We start from the raw sequence: 4,638 nt of genomic DNA, 5'->3' as shown, positions 1-4,638 counted from the left end.
TGTCTGCGTGTGTGTGTCTGCGTGTGTGTGTCTGTGTGTGTCTGCGTGTGTCTGCGTGTGTGTGTCTGTGTGTGTGTGTCTGCGTGTGTGTGCGTGTGTGTTTTCTTTGTTGCTCTTCTTCACTCGACTGAGCAGAGGGCGTGACGCTTCTGACTTCAGACGTGTTTGTTTCTTTCTTAGCGGCAGTGGAGTGACTACACACACACAAACACACACACACACACACACAAAACACACACACAAAACATTGCACAAAGTTACAAATAAGCGTCATAGGATAATTAAGACGATCTAAAAATATAATAATAATAACAAAGTGTGTGTGATTACGTAACAGAGAAACACATTGTTATGTCATCTTGAGTTTCATTCTGCCACACACACACACACACACTGACACACACACACACACACACACACGCACTACAGGACCGAGGTCAAGGGTCAGACTACTGATGGCTCGGCGCCTCGGGAGAAAACAAAAGCAGCAGCGACATCGTCCTGATGGTTCTGCTGTGTGAGAGACAACAAAGAGGTTGTGTGTGTGTGTGTTTGTGTGTGTTGACAGCTTGGTGTCTATGAGGAGCCCGCGAAGAAGACGAAGAAGGATAGGAAGAAGAAGAAGATGAAGAAGGAGAAGATGATGAAGAAGAAGATGATGAAGAAGGAGAAGAAGATGAAGAAGGAGGAGAAGAAGAAGAAGAAGAAGAAGAAGAAGAAGAAGAAGAAGAAGAAGCAGCAGCTGTTCCTGTGTGATTGTCAGTCAACAGCGTGTTGACATGAGAGTGATTGGAAGAGGAGGAAGAGGAGGAAGAGGAGGAAGACTTCCTGCTCTGCGGGATGTTCCACAGGAAACGCGGCTGCAGTTTGTTCTGAAATCAGACGAGGATGAGGAGGACGCCCTCCTGATGATGTCATCACGCTTCAGGTCGACAGGCTCCTCAGACCGAGAGCTGGCAGCTGATTGGCCGACGGCCTGGGGGACCTGCCCCCTTTCCGCTGCTCACCGGCCTGACGTCGGCTGTTTACCCGTTCATCTCGTCTGACGGAGGTGACGGAGATGACGGAGGTGACGGTGTCCGTCGGCTCGCGGCTCCTCGAGGGTTCTATTGATAGACGCTCTGATTCTTTGAGCTCACTCCACTGAAGGGACCAGACTATAAAGTCTGAACCCGACTGATGGCGGCGCTTCCCCGCTTAGAGCGCTGCAGCTCTCTCCGCCCGCCGGCCGGCCGTGATGACAGCGCTTGTTTGTTTGATTGTTTGTTTGTTGTCTTGTTGTCGTGTTGTCAACTCACATCAGAGGCTTCTCCAGGCGGCTCCCCAGGGAGCCCACGATCTCACCCAGCGTGCAGAAGGCCTGGCCCAGGAAGTCCTGGAAACACAAGGGGACATGGAGCGGTGGAAATATACACACACACACACCTATGCATACACATACACACATACTTACACATCACACACTTACACATCACACACACACACACACCTATGCATACACATACACATGCACATACTTACACATCACACACACACACACACACACCTATGCATACACATACACACACATATGCACACACACACATCACACACACACACCTATGCATACACACACTCACCACTTACAGACAGTGTGTCAAATTAAATGAAAAGCGTCATCAAATAAAATTGTAAAACATTCCAGAAGCTGTTTGAAGCTCATTGCTTCCTGCATATTTTCACAATAAAGTTTTGTCATTTCTATTTTATTCCTGCAGTTTTATTTCAAATTGTTGTTGTTGTTGTTGTGTATTGTATTCAGTCAATCATTGCAATACAATATTATTCTATATAATATACAAAACAGAAAAGGTAGAAGACATTTTTTATATATTCCTATCCTCAATTATTATAATCAAATAAATCAGGAAATTAAAATAAAATAAAGAAAAAGAATTCAGTACATTTCTTACAAAGGGTTAGTTTTGTTTTTTATTTCACAATGATCGTTTTATCAGATGAAATAAATCACTATATTGACATTTTATTCTATATTTTCCGTCCACGTCTTCAGACATCCAGAGAGATGGAACATTTGTGGACATTTTATTAAATAAATTGTGCCAGTTTTCACCAAAATATCTTTGTTAATCAGTCATGTGACTTTTCTTGCTTCAGTCCAACTGACATATATATTTATATTTCTTCCATTTCATGAAGCCCCGTGAAGGCTCGGCCATTAAAGGACTTCAACTTCTTTCCTGGCTGTATTTAATGTGTTTGTCTTGTGAATAATTCATATTTTTAGCCTCGTTTCTGTTCTATCATTTATATTTTCCACAGCGACGGGGTCCGTCGTCCTCGCCGATCGCTGTGGCGTGACCGCGAGGGACGACTCGGGTTTGGGGAGGCGGAGCCTCTGGCCGACGAGAAGACGGATAGACGGGAGCGGGCATCGTGCATGTTCCGGTGTGTGTGTGTTAGTCAGCGTGCATGTGCATGTTCCAGTGTGTGTGTGTTAGTCAGTGTGCATGTGCATGTTCCGGTGTGTGTGTGTTAGTCAGCGTGCATGTGCATGTTCCGGTGTGTGTGTGTTAGTCAGCGTGCATGTGCATGTTCCAGTGTGTGTGTGTTAGTCAGCGTGCATGTTCCAGTGTGTGTGTGTTAGTCAGTGTGCATGTGCATGTTCCAGTGTGTGTGTGTGTGTTAGTCAGTGTGCATGTGCATGTTCCAGTGTGTGTGTGTTAGTCAGTGTGCATGTGCATGTTCCAGTGTGTGTGTGTTAGTCAGTGTGCATGTTCCAGTGTGTGTGTGTTAGTCAGTGTGCATGTTCCAGTGTGTGTGTGTTAGTCAGTGTGCATGTGCATGTTCCGGTGTGTGTGTGTTAGTCAGCGTGCATGTGCATGTTCCAGTGTGTGTGTGTTAGTCAGTGTGCATGTGCATGTGCCAGTGTGTGTGTGTTAGTCAGTGTGCATGTGCATGTTCCAGTGTGTGTGTGTTAGTCAGTGTGCATGTTCCAGTGTGTGTGTGTTAGTCAGTGTGCATGTTCCGGTGTGTGTGTGTGTGTGTGTGTGTGTGTAAGAGTGCTTGACAGATGAGCCGCGTCGAGTCCGGCGGGCAGAAAGCTGCTCCAGAGATCTTTGCCGGTGCGGAGCAGCTTCCTCCTCCAGCCGAGGTCTTGAAACCCCCCAAAAAAGAGAAAAAATAAATAAAAATGCTGCAACCCTTTCTCTATAAGAACTGTGCCGCCAGCTGGTGAAGCTCCGCCTCCTACGGTGGGGAGATATGTGTGTGTGTGTGTGTGTGTGGCGTCGTCTCACGACCCCCTAAGATGTCCCTCGCGGTCCCCTCGAGGGGCCCTGACCCTCAGGTTGGGGATCACCATCCTGGTGACCTCACCTTCAGTCCACTTCAGATGGAAATGTCACGCACGAAAGACACAACAAAAAGGTTATGTCAGATAAGTTACATTTAATAAAAGGGAAATAAAAGTCGGGGCGGTTAACTTAATTAACTTAAATAACTTAATTACCGTCTGCAAACAAAACGGATTCATTTGATAATCGAGTTTTCAAATAATGAAGAAAGACTTTGAGATGAGATAGTCATTTGTGAGGAGGATAATGCGGTGTCAAATAAAAGGGAGGGGGGGGGGAGGAAGGGGGGGGGGGTGACGAGCTGTCAGAATGAAAAAAAGAAAATCAACATCCACTTCATCTGCCGGCAAACAGGATACGGAAAACCTAAATGAGATTCTCCTGCAGCCAGAGACGCGTGCAAGGTGTATCGAACCAGACGGCACGGGGAAACATCTGCCATGATGGGAGGAAGGGCTTTTCCTCTTCCTCCTCCTCAGACGTTGTGGCTGCAGGGAGGGATGCGGTACTCGTGTTGTTCTGTCGATTTCCTTCTCTTCTTCCCGGCGGTATTTGAAGCCGACGTCTCCGACCCGATGCGCCCGCGGCCCGACAGGAGGCAGCCGAGCGTCTCCTCCGCCCTCACGCCGAGAGAGAGGGAGCGAGAGAGAGGGAGCGGGAGAGAGGGAGTGAGAGAGAGCGAGAGAGAGAGGGAGCGAGAGAGAGAGAGGGAGAGAGGGAGGGAGAGAGAGGGAGAGAGCGAGAGGAGAGGAGGCGATAGAGAGAGAGGAGAGAGAGAGGGAGAGAGAGAGGGAGAGAGGGAGCGAGAGAGAGAGGGAGAGAGGGAGGGAGAGAGCGAGAGGGAAAGAGAGAGAGAGAGAGGGAGAGAGAGAGAGGGAGAGAGAGAGAGAGAGGGAGGGAGAGAGAGGAGAGAGAGAGGGGAGAGAGAGAGAGAGAGAGGGAGCAAGAGAGGGAGCGAGAGAGAGGGAGAGAGAGAGAGGGAGCGAGAGGGAGCGAGAGAGCGAGGGAGCAAGAGAGAGGGAGCGAGAGAGAGGGAGAGAGAGAGAGGGAGCGAGAGAGAGGGAGAGAGAGAGAGGAGAGAGAGGGAGCGAGAGAGAGGGAGAGAGAGAGAGGGAGAGAGGGAGCAAGAGAGAGGGAGCGAGAGAGAGAGAGGGAGAGAGGGAGCGAGAGAGAGGGAGAGAGTCGCTGCCGCTTGCATCGCTCGGCGCTTCCAGTGGAGAAGACCCGGGGGCACGTCAGGGCGTGAGGTTTGAGCAGTTGCCGGGTTAATAATAAGGAAGAG

Source organism: Pseudoliparis swirei, chromosome 6, assembly GCF_029220125.1.
Source record: "Pseudoliparis swirei isolate HS2019 ecotype Mariana Trench chromosome 6, NWPU_hadal_v1, whole genome shotgun sequence".
Classification (NCBI taxonomy): domain Eukaryota; kingdom Metazoa; phylum Chordata; class Actinopteri; order Perciformes; family Liparidae; genus Pseudoliparis; species Pseudoliparis swirei.
Note: the sequence above shows the minus strand (reverse complement) of the source record.